This window comes from Mesocricetus auratus, unplaced genomic scaffold, assembly GCF_017639785.1.
Source record: "Mesocricetus auratus isolate SY011 unplaced genomic scaffold, BCM_Maur_2.0 Super-Scaffold_100040, whole genome shotgun sequence".
NCBI classification, from domain to species: Eukaryota; Metazoa; Chordata; class Mammalia; order Rodentia; family Cricetidae; genus Mesocricetus; species Mesocricetus auratus.
Window position 1 is genome coordinate 9,954,380 of NW_024429217.1, and position 25,940 is coordinate 9,980,319.

The 25,940-nt window shown below is 39.9% G+C and overlaps 1 long non-coding RNA gene across 3 annotated transcripts; it reads left to right on the forward strand.

The window, feature by feature from the left end:
• The first annotated feature begins 18,054 nt into the window (after positions 1-18,054).
• On the forward strand, positions 18,055-24,158 carry LOC121135659. 3 transcript variants are annotated; one of them, XR_005872761.1, is made up of 4 exons: positions 18,055-18,424; positions 19,578-19,782; positions 21,529-21,631; positions 23,117-24,158. It is a non-coding gene; the product is annotated as an uncharacterized LOC121135659 (long non-coding RNA). The 3 variants fall into 3 exon arrangements; XR_005872760.1 differs by having other exon boundaries at positions 18,055-18,152; XR_005872762.1 differs by having other exon boundaries at positions 18,055-18,152; positions 21,529-21,583.
• Positions 24,159-25,940: the final 1,782 nt, after the last annotated feature.

The following is a 25,940-nucleotide window of genomic DNA, read 5'->3' on the forward strand; positions in this document are numbered from 1 at the left end:
AACTTGTACAGCCACTTTGGAAATCAGTATGGAGATTCCTCAGGAAAATGGGGATCAGTCTACCACAAGATCCAGTAATTCCACTCTTAGGCATATACCCAAAAGATGCAAATTCATACAAGGACATCTGTTCATATATATTTATAGCAGCATTACTGGTAATAGATGGAACCTGGAATCAACCTAGATGCCCCTCAACTGAAGAGTGGATAGAGAAAATGTGGCACATTACTACTCAGCGGGAAAAAAACCAATGGAATCTTAAAATTCACAGGCAAATGGATGGCACTAGAAGAAACCATCCTAAGTGAGGTCACCCAGTTACAAAAAAGACAAACGTGGTATGTAGTCACTCACATATGGATTTTAGACATGGAGCAGGGGATTGCCAGCCTACAATCCCACTGCTAGAGAGTCTGGGAAACAGGGAGGACCCTAAGAGAAATATGCACGGTACCCTGGAGTAGGGGAATGGAACAGGATATCCTGAGCAGATTAGGGGTATGGGAGCAGGGAAAGGGGTCTGGGAGAAACAGAGGGGGAGAAGAGGAGGGGAGAGGAGGACATGGGGCAGCTGATTGAGTCGGGGAAAGAATAGAGGAGAGCAGGATGAGAGATATCATAACAGAGGGTCATTATAGGTTTGAGGAGACATCTGGCCTAGTGGGATTTCCAGAGATCTACAAGGATGACACCAACTGGCAATCTAAGTAATAATAGAGAGACTACCTTAAATGCCCTTCCCCAAAAATAACATTGATGACTACCTTATATGCCATCCTAGAGCCTTCATCCTGTGGCTGATGGAAGCAGAGCCAGACACCCACAGCTAAACACTGAACTGAACTCCTGGAACCCAGTTGCCGAAAGGGAGGAGTGATGAGCAAAGGGGTCAAGACTGGGTTGGTGAAACCTACAGAAACAGCTGATCTGAACAAGAGAGAGCCCATGGATCCCAGACTGATGGCTGAAAGGCTAGCATGGGACTGATTCAGACCCCCTGAATGTGGGTGTCAGTGAGGATACCTAGGCAATCTATGGGGCCTAGGGTAGTAGATCAGTATTTATCCCTGGAATACGAATTGACTTTGGGAGCCCATCCCACATGGAGGGATGCTCTCTCAGCCTGGACACATGGGAAAGGGCCTAGGCTCTGCCATGGATGATTTGACAGACTTGAGAGATTCCCCTATGGAGGGCATCACTCTCCCTGGAGAGCAGAGGGAGGATGAGGGGGAATGGCAGGGGGTTGTGGGGGGTGGGAGAGGAGGGGAGGGAGAGGGAAGTAGGATTGACATGTGAAGCAAGCTTGTTTCTAAGTTCAATAAAAAGAAAAGAAAACAAAAGATAATATGCAAATTTCATACACTGTTAAAACATCATGGGTATGGCCACACACACCAAGCTCAACTGTGGATCTATTTATTTATAAAGTGTATAGAGTACCTCACCCTCTACTATGTGAGCAATGATCTGATGCAGGTACCACCCAGCTGTTCCTGGAAGGCCTGGATGTTCCTCAGGGCCTCAATATCTCTGGGATGGAGAGTGCTTCAGAGGCTGCAAGGCTGGGCTTCAGAACCTCCTCTTGCCACTGTTCAGTTAGATTCATCTCCCTTGGTTCCACTCTACTCTGAAGCTGATCATTGCATACTTTCTACAATTTTAACTGAGTGTGATGGTGCATACCTGTAATCCCAACACCGGGAACATCATCCTTGGTTACAAACTGATTTTGAGGCAAGAACTGGAAAATATGAAATACTGACTCCTAAAAAGTTGATGGATTAAGGGTGAAATTAAAGTCTACAATTTTGTTTTCATAGTTTTTAGCATCTTTGTTAGAGTGGCAACATCTCCAAAGGGGCTTTTTCTTCTTCCTTATATCCTAATCCAAGAACCTACAATGTCACATTGGGTAAAGAGAACACAGACAGATGAGAATGCATCAGTCATTACTGACTGACCATGTGATGGTTTTTCCCCAGATACAAGGGAACATTTTAGAGGCCCAGAAGTCTACCCATCCTGTATTCTTTAGAAACAAACCCAGGAAATGGACACTTAAAATTAATTAGCTTTCCCCATCTATCCTTAACTTTAAAATCCTCTTAAATTCACGAGTGATGTTCATTTGAGACGTGGGTGCTCTACCCGGGATACTGAGTGCTACCTATTAAACCAGCAATTCGAAGCATTCTCAGCAGGGTTGTGAAATTGGACCGTTTTATACACAGTGAGTGAAAATCAATGGTCTGTCTATGCCTATCACAGCATGTCACATCTCTGATTGAATCTTTTCAACCAGCTTATCAGACATACAGCACAGGGATAAATTTATCTTTACACTCTCTATATGTATCACCAAAAATAGCCTGAGGATCAGTATAACCTGATGAACTAAGAATGTCTGCTAAACGATTAGAATGTCCTCCGCAGTGAAAGCTGAAGCCTATCCTTTGGAGGTGGATTGTGTTTCTAAGGAGAACCTAGGTCCCTAGAATTTGCTTCCCAAAAAATCATGCCTGTGCTATTCCCATGCTAGTCAGCTGCACTGTCTTAAGATTCTGCTCCCAATTTTTAATTGGATGTTTTATGGAAACACACAGAATTTATTTCAGTCATAGCTATGAGGTGGACTTTTGTAATTTTGGTTTTTATACCAAACTAAAAGCATTTATATTTTCACTCTTAAAAGTGTTATAAATACATTATAAACATATTTATCTAAATATTTTTAAATTAAAGCACACATCTTAAAATCCTGAGTTTGGATCCTAAGCCAATATAAATACTAAGTGGGCATGGTAGTACACCTCATTTCTTATGCTCAGAGGGTAGAGACAAGGGCTTTCTTAAGCAAGCTAGCTAGAGAGACTAACCAAATACGGAAGTTCTAGATTCACCAGGATGAGTAAAGTAGACAGTGATAAAAGAAATCTGTCAACTATCAGCTTTCGGCCTGACCCTTCAAGCTCACACAAATGCGTGCATAACCTCACACACATATACCCTCACTAATATACCCACACACTTATCATGAGAAAAAATAAGATTTCAGTAAACTGTCTTTTCTCTTAAATGGTATAAGTTAAGGAGATGACTCAGCAGGTAAAGGCATTTGCTACCAAAGCTGATGACCTGAGTTTGATCAGAGGGACCTACGTGGTGGAAGCAGCGATTTGACTCCCAGGAGCTGCCACTTCCTCATGCACATACACAAACTAAAAATAAACACAATGTAGCAGAAATAGCATAGAAAAGTTACGTGTCTTCATAGAATACTGCCTGCACAAGTAAAGGCAAAACTGTTAGCTAACCATTGCCACTGGGCAGGAGCGGGATTGCTCCGTGAATGGAAACAGACTTGAAATCATGCATGAAATTTTGCAAAACATCATATGTGTGCAGGACTGGTGACATGAAAGGATTACCCATGTCTGTATGCATATGGCAGCCTAGGCTTAGGCATACAGACATGAATAGAGCCAATGGATCCACACAGAAATGAAACTTGCTATTTTAACTTCATCACAAACCCACACAGCATGTCAAAGACACAACATCAGCTTTTCATTGCAAGCACACAAGTGTCTCTAAAAAAAAACAAGTGAGGTCAGCAGGCCCACTCTGAATGTACTTCTCACTCCAACCTCAGCCATATCCTCATCCATTTCACCATCTGTGGACCCCATGCTGAGCCATCATCATAGGCATAGTGGGCTCAAAATATGGGCAAGTAATGATGTCCTCCCTCAAGGAATTCTCAGGCCAAGTAGGAGACAAGACAGGCAATAGTGTAAGCAGCCATCATAACAAAATGTGTCATGTTTAAATTGCTAAAGGGTCAATAAAAGATTGAGTTCACAAAATAGAAGCAGAGCGTTGATAGAAGCCTAGAAGCCATCAAGGTGAGCAAAGGACTCAAAGGTCTGTTTGTATCTTTCGTGTCTTCCTTCCAGTTCGCGTCCTGTCTGTTTCTGCATGAGATGCTTTCCATGCTCACAAGTACACTACAGCTGTTACGTCTTCTTGATTGGCTTCTACCCATCATTCCATGCTGTAATTTCTTGATGTCTTCCTTCACATCTCAGCAGTCTGTAGCCTACATCAAAAGAAGGGCTGGGCTTGTCACTTTAACAGTATAATGTTGTCCAGGATCAAGGCACTGAGCAAGAGCAACGTCAATCATTGACAAATTAAAGACAGGGGAACGAATAGTTTGTGGAAAAGCAGGATGTGTGAAACAGCTAGCTGGGATCATGGAATGATGCACAGAATTGAGACAGCTCTCATTCCTGTACTGTGTAAGAACCACAATGCTTTTGTAGTACCAAGTAATGGTGAGTAAATCCTAGAAACGAAATTCTGTAGACCGTTTTCTGCTGGCACTTGCCAGAGACTGTGGCAGTGGGACAGCAGTTGCCTACAGTGCACATATTTCAATGTAAGTGGGTGTGTGTGTGTATGTGTGTGTGTGTGTGTGTGTGTGTTTAAAACATGCTACTTTACCTTAATAATTTGAAATTTCCTAAGGCTTACTCCCTGTATCTGTGCCTTATGTAACCTACATCTGATTTTTGCTGTGTTAACATGAATCTCTGGTGCCTTTATGTGATAAACACTCAGTGTGTGATAAATGATATTGCTAGACAAAATTTTTCAGTTTTTCCTGGAAACTACAGAAATAGGAAACTTTTAAATGTGCTGCAATTTGATCTTCTGGACTCTGGATGAGTCAGCATCCATGCCCTGAGTTAGGAGTTATCAGTTGCTACCCTAGGTGACAGCTGGCTGTTTGAATAATTGTACTTCAAATGTGGAGACATGTTTTCTTCCTCTCTGAATTTGTGTCCTCCGATCCGTCATGTAGTAACTGGAGATAGTGAATGACTGAGTCTTGCAGTAGAAAACTCCTTTAACCAAACCTCGTGGTACTCTACCACAGGCTTCACAGTCTTTCTCAATCCTGTCCTCTGGGGTCACACACACACACACACACACACACACACACACACACACACACACGCACACACAATCCTAACTAGGAGGAAATGTATTTCAGATACAAATCCATGCAAAGCTGGAGGAAATTGGCAGAGGGTCTTAGAGAAGGACACGGTCTGAGAGCCACATTCCCCTCACCAGTGACATCAATGTGGTCCAAAAGCACTCCTGTGATCAGCCTCCACCCTGGCAGGTCTCCTTCCACAGCACCACTCTCTGGGTCCAGGTGTGCAATCTCTGGCTTCTTTATTTATTCAGGATACACACCTGCCGCAGCAATTGAGACAGTTTCTCTCAGCCAGTCTGGCATCCCCAAATTAATGATATATTGCTATTTGTGCTAAGTCCATTGGGACAGAAACGACAACGAAAAGGAGAGAGGCAGCCAATGACACTTATCTCACACCCAACCAAGCATAGAGCTCCAAACACAAGTCTGAATCTCCACAGGTGGTCATTCTTTGACATTTACCCATGGTTTTAGAGGTCTTGCAAGGTGAATCTTTCAGAATGAGAGTGCCTCAGTACTTCCACTACCGGACCTTATTCTATACGTGCTACAGAGAGACCCTGACTCAACTTTAGAAAAGCATTGGTAAAGAATTTTTGTCTATATGAAAATCTGCATCTCAAATCTGTCTCTAAGCCAAATGTGGTTGTGGGTACCGGCTTGGAAGACTCGAGAAGGAATATGTTTTCTGGCTCCTTTTGTACAATGTAATGAGATTCTCCCCCCCATACCCCCCTCTCCCTTCCTTCCTCTCTTTCTCTGTCTCTCTAAAGCACACATACTCACAAGTGAATGTCTCTAGTATCACATACACACACATACACACACATACACACACACACACACACACACACCTGTCTTTGACATCAATGCCAAACAGTGCAGGAAGCAGCAGAGAAGGAGAAAATCCAGAGTTGGAAACAGGTAGAGGATCAGACTTGGGGTAGAAAGGATTTGAACCAATCTTGATAGATCAACACTCTCCAGTTCCCAATGGGGCAAACTTTATTTCATAGCACAGAGTAGAGAAACTTTATCTTGGGCCAAATCGCAAGTACCTGTGCCTTCCAAAATGATTACTTGTTTAATTATTTCTTAGAATCTGCTATGAGGATCCTGGTTGACTGGCAGACTCCATCCCAGCCACTGGGACTTTAACCCATGGCCACAGTTCTGGCCATGTGCATAGCTGACCGTCAGTGATTGTGCACAGCAGAAACCAGAGCAGGAATTAATTTGCTTTTCAGTGCAGGATGAAATCTGACTTGGAGGGTTCTTGTGAAGCTGTCTGAGATTTGGAGCTGAGATTCCATCTGCAGCCACGCATCAGCCACCCTTCTGTCTGCAATCTACAGCCTGCTCCTGCTACCTCCCCTCTCATCTCCCACAGGCGTATGAGTTCACAGTGCACCCCGGGGATGTCTAATCTCATTGTGAGCATCTCTCCTCCAAAAGGTTTGAATTCTTGGTATGTAAGGATACAAAGAGCATACAGTTATGCCCAATTTCTGCTCACACAGGTGGTGTTTTAATACTTTCACTAACCTGTCTGTGTTTTAATATTCCTAGCAAGACTGGATTTCTTCTAGTATGTTTTATGAGAACTCCAACAATTCAAGCAGTCAGCACAGGAGAAACTCAATCCTCCATGCTTCACAGGAAATGTATGTTGAGTAGTTTTTAAGCTGCTTTCTCACATGGTTTTCATTACTACCAAGATATTTAATGACTATAATATGTAAACTGTTTCCTGAGCCTCTATGCACATTCAAACATGTCAAATATATAAAGTAATCAGGGTATCCCAGCACTGTGAGAACCACATTGTAGGTAACAGTTAGATCACATCCCTGCAAGCTCTTATTAATAACAGAGTCACTGGGGAATAGAACTGGTTAAAGATCCAGTATGGACTTTGAGTGTTGTTGACTCTGAGATTACATTAAAAAAATAACAAAAGCCACTTTTTTGGTGTATGATATTATTTTCTTAGTGTGAACATTTGGGTATTAATTTGTAGCTATTGACTTAACAATAACAACACACTTGCTTTTTTTTAACTTTTGTTGCTGTGGTCATTGCCACTTTCCCATCCTGATGCATTCATCCCCTTCCTTGTGATGACCAGACATCAGCAATGTCGCTCAACCACCTGAAAGCATTTTATGGTTCATCCATCTGCTAAACTGTCTGTTTCCTTCTTTCTGTTTCTGTTTTATCTTCACAGTGCTTGATGATTTCCATAAGTCTCTTCTTTCTTAGACTCCCATGGCCCTGAGTTCTAATCCTTCATGTCTTATCACTGCTTACAAGTTCCTCACAAATGACTCCTTTCTCATGTCAGCTACTTCATAAACAATTTTAAAAGCCATCAGCTTTGATCTATAGTGTTGAGTCCTATGTAAGATATATCTCCCGGTGGATGAAACGTAAGTACAGGAAGCTTATCTGACATGCCCAGACTCCGGAACATACCCCTCTCCTGAACTCCAGAGTTATGATTTCACACATTTTGATCAATGTACACAATTTCTTGAATGTTTAAGCACAAAAATTGTTACATCCTACCTTTCAACTAAATTAGATTTTTTTTCCAGGAATATCATTTGTACACTACTATGTGTACACCAGAATATCTCATACATAGTAGACATTTAAAAATGTGCTACGTAGTGATTTTTTTACCTATAGTACACTTAGGCAGGCACAAGCATCATTAGTTCTCCCTTTAAATCCCCACTTTCTCTCTAAATCATGGACTTTGGTAGTCTGGCTGGGTAACTAGTCATGGACTTTCTATCACGGGCTAGACTCCACAAGGAAACCCTGAAAGGACAGCAGAAGAGGAACTGATTCACAAAGGTGCTTTGAGAGGCTAGGGAAATGGCTGACAGTAAAATGCTTGTCATGTGAACATTCAAGTTTGTGTTCAATTCCCCACAACCTATGTAAAAAACTAGGCATGGTGCTATTCCTGTAATTTCAGGATGGTAAAGAAAAGACAAGAGGGTCCTTGAGTATTGACAATCATCTAGTCTTTCTGAATTGGTGAGACCCAGGTTCAGTTCATCTTTAAAAAAAAGTAAGAAGGAGTGGTTGAGAAAGACACTCAACTCAATGTAGACTTCCGTCCTTCACACACATGTGCATACATGGACGCACATATCACTTATGAACATGCACTCAGACAAACATACACTTTAAGACAGTTAACTTAATGTAGTTTGTGATCCTTTTGCTGTCCAAAAGTAGACAACTTTTGTCTATCACCTGGTTCTGAATGAATCATTTATACTTACAACCACTTTTTCTCTCCTCTGGGCAGAGTTATTGTCCTGATAACAAAGTCCTGGTGATTCTTTTTAAAAAGCTAAGTTTGTTCTTGAATCACAGTTTTCAGAGATCCAAAGCTATACTTCAAAGTAGAAAATGTATGCAGATTGGCATATGTAGGTCCCGGATTTGATCAAAAAATCAACAAATGTTGCTTCTCAAACTGCATTTCAGGTATTGGAACACTATCTATGAGATTATTATTTACCTTTATTTTATTTTAATTTGATAAATTCATCTAAATATGCTCTAGCTAGTCACTGGCCAACAAAGGCACTCTTCACATATGGGTACTTTTAAGTAATAAAATCACATTCCATGTGCTAATTAGCTATAGGTGATTGATACTCACGATAACATTGTACATCCTGGGACATAACCACAAGTGTGTGGTGGGACGTTTCTATTACTCTGGAGAGTCTTTCTAAATCATCTACTAATCAGGAGCAGACATACAACTTTGGAATAAGTCATCATCTATGTCACCCTTAAAATGATGACAATTCTTACAACTTAAAGAGTAAAAGTAACCACACAATTTCATGTGTAAAAGGTACATTCACAGCTACTGTGTTTCTATTCTGTGACCCCAAATTTGCTTTGGAAACTACAATCCCAGATACCAGCACAGGACTAGAGCTTGTACTCCAGCCATGCTGAGGTTTACTACAGGACCAGAGTGTATAATCCAGGATTCTCAGGTCAATGTGAGACCTGAGTTTTGACTTGCAGATCTCATCAATGTTGTGGAATATTTGTTTAACTATACAAAGATGTGTTGCATTTGCTTAACTATGTAAAGATGTATTGTATTTGTTTATGCTGGGGAATATTTATTTAACTAGTAAAGATGTATTGCATTTGCTTAATTATGTAAAGATGTGTTGCTGCTCTACCATGCCTGCCTAAGGCACCTGACTGGTCTAATAAAAAGCTGAGGGAGGAAGTATTAGGCAGGACTTCTGGAGCCATATAGAAAACCCAAACAAATAAACACACAAACCATCGAAATAAGTCTCAGGCCTGCACAAGACAGTCTCCAAAGTAAATGAAACAGTGAATTAGAGGAGAAATTCCAAAATGTGGAGAAAAATATCATCAAAGGAACTAAAACACTGAAGAAATAATATGGTGGCAAAAGAAATGGTGAATTGAGTGAAAAAAACACATCAGAGAACATCAGCAAGATAAGACTATGCAGAACAACAAATTCCAAGGATAGAATATGAAGCAGACAATAATAAAAACATCCTTATCTGAAAAATTACAAACCAATATTTCCAAGCATTCTGGGATACATTCAAATGGTCAAACTTGAGAACTCATAGGATAAAAGAAGAGACAGAGATGAAGACAAAAGAAATAGACTATTTAATGAAATTACATCGGAAAGCTTCCTACACTTAGAGAATGAAGTAAACTCTGAACATAAGAGGTATTTAGGATCCCCCAGTAGATATGACAAGAGAAGAAACTAGCATTACGTTTTGAACACTTAAACTCTACAAGGCTATAAAAACCTAGAATAAATTGGCTTAACAAAATTAAAGCCGAAAGATACAAAAATGGAAATAAACCTATTGCAAACAATAAAATTGAAGTTATAATCAAAGTCTCCCCATATATATATAAGCCTGGATCACATATTCACTGCAGAATTCTATCAGACATTTAAGGAATATATAAAACCAATACTTCCAGATCTGCTCTACAGGATAGAAAGAAAAATTGGCACAAATTAATGCTTCAAAGCCAGTATTATCCTGATACTAAAACCAGATAAAGACAACAAAAAAGAAAACCACATAACAATTTCCCTGATGAACATAGATACAAACTTTCTCACTAAAATAGTTGTAAACAGTATTCAGGAACACATTAAGAAAGTCATACATCATACCAAGTGGACTTCATCGCAGGGGCAAGATTGGTTCAAAATAGGCAAATCAGTAAGCATAATAAGTCATGTAAAGAAATTTAAGAACAGAAATCATGTAATCAATAAATACATAGTTCATCTGCCAGAGTTCAATATGTCTTATGATTAAAGTTCTGGGGCTACTAGGAACAGACAACCATACCTCAAAGTCAAAAATCTGCATACAACAAATGATATACAGTATTATGTGAAGAAGGAAAGACAGCATTTTTCCTAAAATGAAAAATTCTCACCTCTCTGATTCAGTGTAGTGTTCAAAGTCTTAACCACAGCAATAAGGTAAGAGAGAGAGAGAAAGAGAGATGAAAGAGATTAAAGGAAAGGGAGAAGTCAAACTGTGCCTACTTCCAGATGGCAGAATTTTATACTCAAAAAGCCCTATAGAACCTCCTAGAAACATTAAGATCTAATAAACACTTAAATAAAATTGTAGCATACAATATATAGATCTCATTTATGAAGTAGCCTTCATAAAGGCTAGCAGTGAACTCTCTAAGAAAGAACATAATAGGTTAAAAGTTCATAAATGAGAGCTCAAAAAAAGTGCCTTGGAATAAACCTAATGAAGTAAGCAAAAGACATATAGGGAAAACTTCCAGACATTGAAAAAGAAAACTAATACTCGCCCAGCCTCTGGCGATCCCAGCTTCAGGAAAGACTTCAGCCCTCCCAGGCCCCAACCTCTGGCAATCCCAGCTTCAGGAAAGACATCAACCCTTCCAGGCCCCAACCTCCAGTGATCCCAGCTTCAGGTGAGCTTGAGTCTACGGGGGACACTCCCCATCCCGCACCCAACACCCATCCCCTCAATCTTCCAGGGACCAATACTGGCATCCAGAAGACCCGCCCACACAGGAAAGACTTCAGCCCTTACAGGCTCAAACCTCTGGTGATACCAGCTTCAGTGTCACCAGCTTCAGCTTCAGGAAAGAAAAAGACCAGTGGAGACAGAAAGACCCCACCCGCACCCACTGGAAGAAGAGATGAAAAGAAGACAGAATAAGAGCACACTCAGCAATAGAAAGACCAACAGGACTCCACCATAATCTAGAGAACCAACATCATTAAGACCTTAAAAGCACTACATAGACGAAGCAGAGGAGACAGACCTTAAAAATTATTTTATGATGATGATAGTGAACCTCAACGAGGAAATCCCTTAAAGAAATAGATGAAAAATCAAACAAAAAATCCATGACATGAAATGGGGGAAAAAATCAAGAAATAAACAAATCTCTCAAAGAATCTAAAGAGTACCAAGAAAAAACATCCAAACAAATGAAGGAAACAATTCAAACAGTTGAAAGATTGAAAGCTGAAATAGAAACAATATAGAAAACACATAATGAGGGGATGATAGAAATAGAAAAGCTTGGTAAATGATCAGGAACTACAGATGCAAGTATCACCAATAGAATACACGAGATAGAAGAGAGAATCTCAGGTGTTGAAGACTCATTAGAAGATATACAGTCATCAACCAAAGAAAATCTCAAAACCAACAAATCCCTAACACAAAATATCCAGGAAATATGGGACACCGTGAAGAAGCAAACCTGAGAATAATAGGTATAGAAGAAGGCGAAGAAATACAGCACAAAGGTACAGAAAACATATTCAACAGAATCATAGAAGAAAACTTCCCTAACCTAAAGGAGGATATGTCTATGAAAATACAAGAATCTAACAGAACACCAAATAGGCTAGACCAGAAAAAGAAGTCACCTCACCATATAATAATCAAAACATCAAACCTACAGAATAAAGAGAAATTGTTAAGAGCAGCTAAAGAAAAAGGCCAAGTAACATATGAAGGCAAACCTATCGAACTGCACCTGACTTCTCAATGGAAACGATGAAAGCCAGAAGATCCTGGACAGATGTCCTACAAACGCTAAGGGAACAAGGATGCAGCCCAGACTACTATATCCATCAAAGCTTTCAATTACCATAGATGGAGAAAACAAAATATTCCATGACAAAGTCAGATTTAAACAATACATATCCATGAATCCAGCTCTACAGAAAGTGCTAGAAGGAAAACCCAGACCCAACGAAAGTAACTACACTCACAAAGACACAGGCAATAGATAATCCCACTTTACCAAACACCAAAAGAAAATGGGAGGAGAGCCTACACAAAATAACTCCACTAACAATAAATCAAGCACCAACAAGAATCATCAATCAATGGTCATTAATATCCCTCATTGACAACGGTCTCAAATTGCCTATAAAAAGAAACAGACTAGCCGAATGGATAGGAAGAGAGAACCCATCCTTCTGCTGCATACAAGAAACACATCTCAACATCAAAGACAGATGTTACTTCAGAGTAAAGGGTTGGGGAAAGATTTTCCAATCAAACAGACCCAAGAAACAAGCAGCTGTAGCAATCCTAATATCTAACAAACTAGAATTCAAATTAAAATCAATCAAAAGAGATGAAGGACATTTCATGTTCATCAAAGGAAACGTCCATCAAGATGAAGTCTCAATTTTGAACATCTATGCCCCAAATACAAAGGCACCTACATTTGTGAAAGAAACATTACAAATCTCAAATCGCACATAAAATCTCACACACTAATAGTAGGAGACTTCAACACTCCGCTCTCACTGCTAGACAGGACCTCCAGACAGAAACTTAACAAAGAAACAAAAGAACTAATAGAAGTTATGCCCCAACTGGGTTTAACAGACATCTATAGAACATTCCACCCAAACACTAAGGGATATACCTTCTTCTCGGCGCCACATGGAACTTTCTCTAAAATTGACCACATAATAGGAAACATAGCAAATCTCCACAAATACAAAAAAATTGGAATAACCCCTGTATCTTATACATTAAAATTAGAATTCAGAATAACACAAATCACAGAAACCCTACAAACTCATGGAAATTAAATAATGCACAATTGCACCATCCCTGGATAAAGGAAGAAATAAAAAAAAGAAATTAACGACTTCCTGGAATTCAATGAAAATGAAGATACAACATATCCAAACTTACGGGACACTCTGAAAGCAGTGCTGAGAGGAAAGTTAATAGCACTAAGTGCCCACATGAAGAAACTGGACAACAGTCACACTAGAGAATTAATAGAATAGCACAGCTGAATGATCTAGAAAAAAAAAAGAAGCAAACTCACCTAGGAGGAGCAGACGCCAGGAAATAATCAAAATGAGGGCTGAAATCAATCAAGTAGAAACCAGGAAAATATTGAGAAGAATGAATGAAACAAAGAGTTGGTTCTTTGAGAAAATCAACAAAATAGACAAACCTCTGTCCAAACTAACCAAAAGACAGAGAAAGAGCATGTTAATCAACAAAATCAGAAATGAAAAGGAGGACATAACAAGGGACAATGAGAAAATCCAGAGAATCATCAGGGCATACTTTGAAAAGCTGTACTCCACAAAATTCAAAAATGTAAAGGAAATGGACAATATCCTGGATAGATATCACTTGCCAAAACTAAATCAAGGACAGATAAACAATCTAAACAGACCTATAACCCTTAATGAAACAGAAGCAGTCATCAAAAGTCTCCCAACCAAAAACAGCCCAGGCCCAGATGGCATCAGTGCAGAATTCTACCAGAAATTCAACGAAGAGCTAATTCCAATACTCCTCAAAGTATTCCACACAATAGAAGCAGGAGGCTCACTGCCAAACTCTTTTTACGAGGCTACAATTACCTTGATACCGAAGACACAACTAAGAAAGAGAATTATAGACCAATTTCCCTCATGAACATCGATGCAAAAATACTCAATAAAATAATAGCAACCCAGATTCAAGAACACATTAGAAAAATCATCAACCATGATCAAGTAGGCTTCATCCCAGGATTGCAGGGATGGTTCAACATTAGAAAATCTATCAATGTAATCCACAATATAAACAAATTGCGAAAGAAAAACCACGTGATCATCTCACTAGATGCTGAAAAAGCCTTTGACAAAATCCAACATCCCTTCATGATAAAGGTCCTAGAGAGATCAGGGATAACAGGAACATACCTGAACATAATAAAAGCAATATACAGTAAACAGACAGCTAACATCAAACTAAATGGAGAGAAACTCAATGCAATTCCTCTAAAATCAGGAACAAGACAAGGCTGTCCACTCTCTCCATATCTCTTCAACATTGTACTTGAAGTTCTAGCTACAGCAATAAGACAACAAAAGGAGATCAAGGGAATACAAACAGGAATAGAAGAAGTCAAGCTTTCACAATTTGCAGATGATATGATAGTTTACATAAGTGACCCTAAAAACTCCGCAACGGAACTCCTAGAGCTGATAAACACTGTCAGCAAAGTGGCAAGATACAAGTTAAATGCAAAAAAATCAGTGGCCCTATTATATACAGATGATGAAGTGGTTGCGAAGGAAATCAGAGAAACATCACCCTTTACAATAGCCATAAACAGCACCAAATATCTGGGGATAATGTTAACCAAGGAAGTGAAAGACCTGTATATCAAGAACTTTGAGTCTTTAAAGAAAGAAATCAAAGAGGATACCAGAAAATGGAAAGATCTCCCATGCTCTTGCATTAGTAGGATCAACATAATAAAAATGGCAATCTTGCCAAAAGCAGTCTACAGATTCAATGCAATCCCTATCAAAATTCCCACAAAATTCTTCACAAACCTTGAAAGAACATTAATCAACTTTATATGAAAAAACAAAAGGCCTAGGATAGCTAAAACAACCCTATACAATAAAGGAACTTCAGGAAGCATCACCATACCTGATTTCAAGCTCTATTATAGAGCTATAGTCCTGAAAACAGCTTGGTATTAGCACAAAAATAGGCAGGTAGACCAATGGAACCGAATCGAAAACCCTGATTTTAACCCACACACCTATGAACACTTGATTTTTGACAAAGAAGCTAAAACTATACAAGCATCTTCAACAAATGGTGCTGGCATAACTGGGTATTGCTATGCAGAAGACTGCAGATAGATCCATGTTTATCACCTTGTACAAAACTTAAGTCCAAATGGATTAAAGATCTCAACATAAATCCAACCACAATGAAACTCTTAGAAGAGAAAGTGGGAGATACTCTTCAACACGTTGGTACAGGAGACCATTTCCTGAACATAACACCAGTGGCACAGACACTGAGATCGACAATTAACAAATGGGACCTTCTGAAGCTAAAACGCTTCCATAAGGCAAAGGACACAGTCAACAAGACAAAAAGGCAGTCCACAGAATGGGAAAAGATATTCACTAACCCCACATCTGACAGAGGGCTAATCTCGAAAATGTAGAAAGAACTCAAGAAGCAAGTCTCCAAAACACCAAAGGATCCAATTAAAAGCTGGGGTACAGAACTAAATAGAGAATTCTCAATAGAGAAGTCTAAAATGGCTGAGAGACACTTAAAAATGTGCTCAACATCCTTAGTCATCAGGGAAATGCAAATCAAAACAACTTTGAGATACCATCTTACTCCTGTCAGAATGGTTAAAATCAAAAACACCAAAGACAATTTATGCTGGAGAGGATGTGGAGAGAGAGGAACACTCCTCCACTGCTAGTGGGAGTGCCAACTTGTACAGCCACTTTGGAAATCAGTATGGAGATTCCTCAGGAAAATGGGAATCAATCGACCACAAGACCCAGAAATTCCACTCTTAGGCATATATCCAAAAGAGGCAAATTCATACAACAAGGGCATCTGCTCCACTATGTTCATAGAAGCATTATTTGTAATAGCCAGAACCTGGAAGCAACCTAGATGCCCCTGAAGAGTGGATAGAGAAAATGTGGTACATTTACACAATGGAGTATTACTCAGCAGAAAAAAACAATGGAATCTTGAAATTCGCAGGTAAATGGATGGCACTAGAAGAAACCATCCTGAGTGAGGTAACCCAGTCGCAAAAAGACAAATATGGTATGTACTCTCTCATATATGGATTTAAAACATGGATTAGGATAGTGCCAGTCTGCACTCACAGAGAGTCTGGGAAACAGGAAAGAACCTAAGAGAACCCCAGAGAAGAGGAATGAGGCAAGATCCTCTGAACAGATGGGGAACACGGCGAGGGGTGGGGGGAAGTGGGAGCTGGGAAGAAGAAGGGGGAGAAGAGGAAGAGAGAGTAGGTTATGGGGGAACAGGAAGGCTGAGTGGAGGGTAGAATAGGGGGAAGAGGGAATCATAGGTTAGAAGACCGATCAGGCACCAGTGTGACCTCTAGTGTTCTAAAGGGATGACACCAACTGGAAAGCTAAGCAATAGTGGAGAGACCACCTCGAATGCCCATTCCTGATAATGAACTTGATGTCTATAACCATCCTGGAGCCTTCATCCAGTGACTGATGGAAGAAGAGGCAAACACCCACAGCTAAACACTGAACTGAACCCATGTTCAAAGATGTTAGGTAGAATTTCCACTAAAAAACAATCTGTATATTTTATAAAGATAATGTATATAGAAATCATGGTGTATGGCCCATATGTTCATGTAATCACCTGCAACTGGACTCACACACCTCATATGGGGAAATGCGAGGGTCTATACCACATCTCATGTACTTATTCAGTCCCATTTCAACCCTTTCTCTGCATGTGTACATGTATATCTTAGGAAGTTTTTATAGCAGTGGGTTTCCATACAACTTTCTCTGAAGGTCTCTAGAATTGGTTATCCTTCTGTGTAGTCCCTCTTCTACCCTGTCCCCTCATCCCACCACAATGTATCCAATCATGTTCCATTATTCCCCATTAGCTCTTTATACCTGTAGGAGTGAACCCCACAAAGCTATCTGCCCATGAGGGCAGGGACATGTAAACTGACACAGGTAGATATAAAAGGAAGTGAAAGGAAAAGGAAGCCCCCTTTTCTCCTGGAAGCCAGCCACACTTCTAATTCCTGGTTTGTGCGACCCTCTCTCTCTCTCTCTGGTAAATAAATATATTGTTTTCCATATGGCATCGAATATCATTGATATATACCACCACACTCTGCCTTCCCACCCTAACAACACCCCAAGGGCCCCTTACTGATTCCTTGTTCTCTATGGGAATTGTTTTAATGATTTATTTATTCCTTTAGATATCATTTTACTTTCCAACCACAGTTCTTCCTCCAATCCCCAGTCCACTCCTCCTCACAGGTAATGGCTCTCATGAGTAGTCAACAAAGTCTGACACAATAGGCTGGGGCAAGGTCAGGCCTCTCTCCCATACATTAAGGTTCAGCGTGGCATCCCACCACATGTACCAGGTTTGTGTCGTGGTCCTACTGCCAGAGGCCCCTCTGACAGTCCAAGATCCACAATGGTCTCCCACACATGGAAGGCCTAGTTCGGTCCCCTGGAGCCTCCACAGCTGTTGGTCTAGAGTTCACTAGGTTGTATGAGCTTGGTTCAGCTGTCTCTGTAGATTGCCCCATCATGATCTTGACCTCCCTTGCTCATAGATTCCCTCCTCCCTCTCTTTGACTGGATTCCTGGAGCTCAGCCTGGTTATTGGCTGTGGAACTCTGCATCTGGTTTCATCAATTACTGAATGAAGGCTCTATGAAGACAGTTGGGGTATTCACCAATATGGTAACAGGGGTAGGGCAGTTCGGAAATCCACTCCACTATTGCTAGGAGTCTTAGCTGGGGTCCTCCTTGTGGATTCTTGGGAGTTACCTAGCACCAGGTTTCCCCCAACCCCATTATGACTCTCTCTGTTAAGGTATCTCTTTCATTGTTCTATGGCTATTTTAAAGGAAGCCTTATCTGAAGACTTAAAGCTGACCTCCACAAATGAGAGAAAACATCTTTTCGTGATCAGAGCTACCCCATACTGAATGATTGTTCCCAGTTTAATCCATTCAGGTGAAGACTTCATAATTTCATTTTTCTTAACAGCTGGATAGCATTCCACTGTATAAATATACCATGTCTCCCTTGTCCACTCATCAGTTGGTAAACACCTAGGTTGCTTCCACTTCCTAGATGCTACAAAAAGAATCATGAAATCTTTCAAACTTTCTGACCAGTCTCAACCCAACCACCCCACAGTTTTGTATGTTTGAAACTGGCACAGGCTTGCAGGAATATGTCTATGAATATTGTCTCTGGTGTCATCAGGGTTACCTGATTAGCAGGTAAGTGTGTTTGTTCTCATATGAAATGCTTCTATAGCCAGTATTTCTAAAATAATCTTTAAAATATACTGATCAAAAGGTGTACTTATAAATTTAGTGTAAGAAGTTTACTAGCCAATCTGCTAAACACCTTACCAACTGTATGGTGAAATGCTCTCTCCAAATGTAATGTGGCCCTGAAAATGCCCTCCATGCCCCCCTGCTCTACCTACATATTCGGTTCCTCTGATAATATCTAATCCTTTTATTTCTAAGCTAAGAGAAACTAACTGTACTCTTCATAAAATATAAAAGTAAATGTAATCAATTGTGTGCACTCCCTAGGACTGTAGTGGCTTTGATACAATAAGGTTCACCGGGGGGGGGGGGGACAGATGATGTGTTAGTCTGTGTGTAACTTGCTGAATTTTAACTGACTTCAGTATTGATTCAGAATAAACATATGTGGCAATATGTGTTTATTTACAATAGATCTTGCCTCACAACCCCAGATGGCCTTGAATTCATGGTTATTCCCATCATCCTCCAAATTCTGGGGTTACAGGAGTGAATCACTACACCATGGTGAACAGGACTTCCCTGCCACATGGTCCTATCATAATATATTGCTTTACCACAGGCTGAAAAGCAATAGACAAACTCACCATGAAGAGAAATTTCTACACTGTTAATCAATGTAAACTTCCCCTCTTTTGAAGTTAATTATTTCAAGTTATTTCAGACCTCTTGTCTAGTGACAGAAAGCAGAATTACACACTTAAGGTCTGTGTCCCACGAAAAATCCCTCCCACAGAACAGTATGAACTCAGAACAAAGATTTTTAAAAATACTTATAAATTTTTAACAGACAAAACCTATAGGATATCCTCAAAGAAATAAATAATAAATGCATAGAAAATTGTGCACACATACACACGCATAAACATATACCCACAGTGGAGAGAGAGACAGAGAGAAAAAATGAAGCAGAATCAAAGGTTTACACTATCATAAACCTACAACTATCCTCTTCAGAAACTGACCTTTAGGATGGGAGACGAAGGGAACAAGGAGGGACCAAGGGAGACTTCAAGGCTCCAACAATGGAAACACTGGTTGTGGGTCTGCTCCTCTAACTTTTGTCTTTCAGCTATGTTCTGATTCATGCATACAGGTGCAACTCATGTGGAGAATGGGGGTGGCAGACACTGGGTCTGCCAAACGCATTTGAAGAACAAGAAAAGAGGTGTTGAGCACATGTGAAGAAGTTATTATCACAGCGGGTCATGGTGTGCATCATGAATTCAAGAGGAAATGATCACATCAGCAGGAGAGAATAAAACGTTGCCAGAGTCGGGCAGCCATTATTCCTAATTGAGGTAAGAGTCAACTTTATTAGCAACCTTGAAAGGTGTGAAAGACATCACATTTGTGCTTGGAGAAACTAAGACTCTAATATGCTAGTAAGCTTTTTTTTTTTTTTTTTTTTTTTTGGTTTTTACGAGACAGGGTTTCTCTGTATTGTTTTGGAGGCTATCGGTCCAGCCCGACCTCGAACTCACAGAGATCCTCCTGCCTCTGCCTCCCGAGTGCTGGGAGTAAAGGCGTGCGCCACCACCGCCCGGACGGCTAGTAAGCTTTTCTAAGGTGAATGCATAGTTAGAAATTAGGCAGGCTTTAATCCCAACCTGAATATTCAGGCTCTGAGTCCGGTTCCCTGTCCTGCTGTAATTAGCTTCCAAGCCTGCTCTGCACCGACTTCCATTCTCAGGAAACAATTTTCACCAAGGGTCCATTAGAACTCCCAAATCACTATCAGTCTAATGTTTTATTTTGATTCTTATAACACTGTAAATCCCAATTTTCCAGAACCACTATTTGCTGTTATCAGAGAGCACACTTCCCTTTAAATGTTTTAGTTCTGTCACTCTAAGGGTCCATGCTGTGAACAGCAGGGACTACAGCTCACACTTCCAGAGTCCATTCCTGTTCTTTTTCAATAATTCCCCCCACCCTCTTTTATACTCCTCTTTGATGTTTCTTCACTCATTTCAGACTTAAATCTTAAGCACACTATGAACAGCCTGTAATTTTGCCATTTCCTGGTTCTACACATCAACCCCAAAGGGCCAAGGGCGACCTTCTGAAGCAGCCTGCGGTTCTCAGAACATCTGGGGTTTTTTTTCCCACTGCTTTCTCTCTCCCTGCTAATCTTTCAAAGTCATCAACATGAACTACATAGATGTGTAATCATGACCTCATAGCTTCACACAACGGAGCTTTGAAGCCAGTTTTGTACAAACTGACACTTATTCTTCACCAAGAAGCAATAGTATGAACAGATAGAAATGTCTGTCATCATTCAGAAAGCTGACAGAACTGACTAGGAAACTGTTGCTTAAGTTAGCCGGGTATTATTTTAACTTGAGGTCAGAGGATGGTGAATGGTTCCTTAGTCTTCCAGGTCATGTTCAGTCTTCTTTACAGCATCCATTTGCTAAGACTTTAAAACGTTAGGCTTTAGAAGATGTTCCCTGGGCCAATAACAACAGTGTCTTCACCTCTTGGAGGACATTTGCCAAGTATATAAACACATTAATCAAGAGCAAGTTTTTCCTAAACTTATGTTTTGGAAATAGTGTTATTAAGGGACAGAAGTTTGTTCCAGGAGAAATAAAATAAAGCCTTGTTTTAAAAAGTGACTGCAGAACTCTGACTATCCTCCATGTCAATACTCACTGTTCCAAAGATGATCTGTGTTTAGAAGATGCACTTGTGGTGATATTACTTCATTTTCATTTTACTCCTAAAAGGAATTATCTGGGGTTTTTTTTGTTTCAGCTATTCTACCCGATAGTTTTCCCTTCCACTTATTTCTAAGTTCTCAAGAGCTTTTGTACTGGGTTTTTGTCTACAGTACAGAGTCTCTGCCAGTTCTGGAGAACTCATTTCATATTATCTTTCTTATTCTCAAGCCCCAGGCATAGTAAATATGAAATACTGCTACAGATACTACAGTCATTGTATCTGTTAACACAACTTAATTGCTGAGAGGCAGCCTACTATCAGCTACTAAAATTAATCCAGTGAGATAAATAAAGAAACCCCATATCACCTCTTTGCAGATGACCATCATAGGAAATCATTGCTGGAGAAGGGAGATGTCGTCAGCAGACACAGGTCAGAACTGACAAGCAACACATCTACAAAAGCAGTGTTGAACCACAGGTAGAAAAAATAATATAAAACACACATTTCAAATAGAAGCATATGCACACACAAGAGGCCCATCTGGAAGCTCATACCAGTACAATGACCATAAAATTGTAAAAAGGAAGTCTTTCCTCAAATGTCTCAACTCTGTAGGTGTCACATCAAAGAGGTCTAGCTACATGTGGCTGAGGTGGAAGATGCAGTATACACTGCTCAAGGTTTGAAGTCATTTTTTAAAAGTACACACTGTTCCAGTATCTCAGACCACCTCTTCTCTAACACAAAGTGTTAGATGGGAAATGAGGATGATCCAAGTTGGGTAAATGGAAACAACCTTGTCCACTCCCAACAAAGTCAGTAACTGGCCCTCATTTGGAACATACAATACATACTGGTAACAGACACAGTGTCCACTGAAACACCTCAGGGAGTGTGCAGGGATCCAAAGAAGTACAATGAACTATAAGAGAAATCTCAGGGTGCCCAGATGCCCACTTTGGCAAATCCCATATGCCATGCTCTTCATAACTTCAGAGACTGACCTAACTAGGGCAACAACAGGGAATGAAGAAAGGACAGACACACAGACATATGTTTTAAAAAATGCTGACATTGGGTGAGCTGTGTTCACTGTATTAGAGAGTACCAGTTGCTGCTACAGCAACCCCTATATTCCTTACATCTGTTTTATTCATCTGAATGAAAGGCAGGGTCCTTGTACACAGCTGAAGGAGGAAACGGGTTTACCTGTTCTTTGTGGGAGTCTCTGTAGGGGCAGCCTCAGGCTGCAGCTGTCCACATGAGGAAACTGTGGTTGATGATTTCTGCACACACTATCAGTCATCCCTAAACACTTGTAAGTGGAACAGAGGAAGGCTTTCCCAATTCTCTGGACCTGACCAGGCGAAGGTTTGGCCATTGCCATAGATCTGAGGCACTGGGGCACTTAATAAGGCCGTGCTTACGCCAATAACACATGTTCACTCAGTACATCATCCACTCATACTTTCATGCAGGGCTTCCTCCACCCCCCACAAAGAACAATTCCACTGATGAATAACTTGGCAAAGCTGTGAGTCTGTTTACTGCTTACAGAGCACTGGTAAGAATTTACTTAGAGAAGCACAGATGATCACAGCCCTGAAAAGCCTCACCCTAGCGTGTGTTGTGATGACTTCATCACAGCTGCACTGATGGCCACCCCATTTCAGGCCACCTTCTACCCTCTAAATATTCTGGCACCCCTGAGACCGTATGACTGTCCTGTGCCATTAGTGCAGAAACACATACAGGTGGCTGGGAGGTCCAGGAGGAACCAGCTGAACATTCAAGTGAAAATGAATAACCCTCCCCATTACTCCTTTTATGAGACAACATTAACATACATAGGGGGTCTCTTACAATCAGTCACATCTGCTCTGGTGAAGACATTCTGCAGTACTCAGGGGATAGAACTCTACAATCCCCAGTGGTAATATTTTTCCATTCATTCGTTAACAGGACAAAGCAAGAAAGAACTCAGCACCGTCCCGTACTTTACATACCCTCACAAAGAGGCTGTCTCAAAATTAACCACCACAAAAACTGTTTTCAGGACCGGAAGCAATGTTTATCTTTCGTGCTTTTGTTTTCTGCTATTTTGCAGTACTGGAGTGAGTGACTCTATTTCACAGGGAAGTGCTCTGTGATAGTTAATGAGACTTTTTATATGCTAGGCATCTTTCCAAGCACTCTACATGCCTTATGCTATTTAAGGCTAGCAATAAGTCTATAGAGAAGATATTATTATCTCTAGCTTATAGCTTTAAAAACAGTAAGACTTCCAATCAAGATCAGAAGGCAAACTTTGTGTCTCTAAGAGCAACATGCATGTGTGTGTGTGCACACATGCATACTCATTCTTTCAAAAAGCTCTCATAATATATAAAAGGCCAATATTATAAATTTGCAGCCCCACTAAAGCTGCTAAAGTAATACTTCATTGTAGCTTGAAGAATAGCAAAACTAGAGACCAAATGAGTGGAGAAAGGCGGCTTGTAAACAGTCATGCTTTTGCTAAATCTCCCACCCAGGTCTCTTTGTTAAAGGTCCATTGCATTATTGAAAATTGGTAGAACCTTCCAGAGGAGCTACATAGGGAAATCTTAGATCATTGACGTCTTCAAGTGAACTTAAAGGAGTGGGATTTCAGTTCCCGGTTTTCACTATTTGCATTCTGGCCAAAGAATATGTTTTGCTCTGCAACAGTTCCTGTGATGACTTACCGCCCCCCAAACAGTGAATACACCTGATCATGGACTGACACACATCTAAAGCCATGAGATCAACTAAGCCTTCTCTAACTTATGTGCTGGTCAGTTTGCATTCAGTCTGTGGAGAGGATATAGCATCATTGTGAAAAATGCAGTCAGTCAAGGAAACCTGCTCACATCCTGGTGGCCACAAAGCAAAGAAAGAATGAAATGAACAGAGACAAGATATACCCTTCTGGGACATACCCATAATGAACTGCTTCCTCTAAGTAAGTACCTACTCTCCACCACCTCCCAAAATGTCATTAACTTATGACTGCATAAGTACAGTAATATACTCGTAGCATTAGAACTCTTATGATCCAGTCCCTTTCTGAATCCCATCATTTGACTATCAAGGTCCTCAGGAAATCCTTCATCTCTAAACCATAATAATGTACAGCAAGCATTTATTGAAGCATCGGAATATTTACACAATGAAGTATTTGCTCAGGCATCAAAAAGAATGCAGTCTTGCCATTTGTATCAAATGAGCAGAACTGGAAAAACGTATGTTAAGGGAAGTAAAATGGGCACAAAATTCAAATATTGAATATTCTCTACTGTAGGCTGAATGTAAAAGCATTGACTCCAAATAATACAGCAGGATATGATTGATAAAAAGGATGATTGGGAAGGACTATGGTAGGTTGGATAACAGATGTCAAAAGACAGCTAGATAGGAAGACTATGACTTATTCCTCTATAGAGCAGCAGGGTGACTACAGTTTATATTGTTCATTATACACACTGAAGTGCTACAAGGCAAGAATATAAAAACTCCTAACGCTAAGAAATAGTAAATATACAAGGAGCTGTGAATGCCAAGAGCCCCTTTCTGGTTGTCCATGTGTCCTGAATTACCATAAATATGTGCAATTATTATATACCAACTAAAACTTTAAGTAGACATTTAAAAGTCAGACTGGTAGCACAAGATTTTAAACCAAGCACTCAGGAGGCAGAGTTCAAAGTCAACCTTGTCTACATAGTAAGTTCCAGGACAGTGCTTAACAACCCTAATAGAAGAGAAAAAGGAACATCAAGCACATATTTCCAATATAAGGAATGAAAGCAGACAATCAGTGCACATTTAATGTTAATAATATAACAGGGGTAGGGAACGAGAAGCCCATGTGTGAGGTCCTGGGTTCAGTCTCCTAAGAAAATTCCCTGGACAAATACCCTTAAATGAAGAATATAACGAACTAAAGCAAGAGGTAATAGATACCCTGCACAATGATACATGTGTCAAAGAATTAATACATAATTTAAAATATCTTGCTTGGTTGTCCATACTGGTAAATTTGATTAATCAATAGAGAAAAACATTTCCATATACTTTTGAAATTTTAAGGGGGGGAAAACACTTTTCAGCTTGCTTTAGAACCTGTGAGAAACTAAAAACAGCTTGACAAAAGCATTGAGGTAAAGCTACAGTCTAAAACCCACATATATAATAAATACGTGGAATTAGATAACAAAATACAGTCAGTCAGCCCAAAAAGATACTTAAGAGTTTCATATATTGGAAAAGGGAGAAGCAATAAAGGAAAAGATATATAGCTATCTCAATAAACATTAAAATATTTACCCAAAATCCAATTCTACTTCTTGGTTTGAAAAATTCATCAGAAAACTAGAAGTTAAAGAAAGAGCTTCCATCTGATCAGTTTCTACACAAAACCTTTTTTGTCAAGCTCAGTGGTTTTAAAAAAATATATCATCTCTTAAGTAAGAGATGAAGATTAAGTATATCTGGTCTCAGAATTTCTATTTAATACTGTGCTAGCATTCACTATTAAGTACAAAAGTTAAATAGAATACATGAAGATTGAGAAACAATACTTGCAAATGAAATAAATATATGCCTAGAAAGTTCAAGTGATTCTAATGAAAAAAACTATTAAATCTACTATATAAATTCAATGAAGTCCTAGAATTGACGATGACACTTTTTAAAAGCAATTCTGTTTGTTTACAGTAGCAACAAACACAAGAGGTAAAAAAAAAAGTTTTAATCAATACATTTT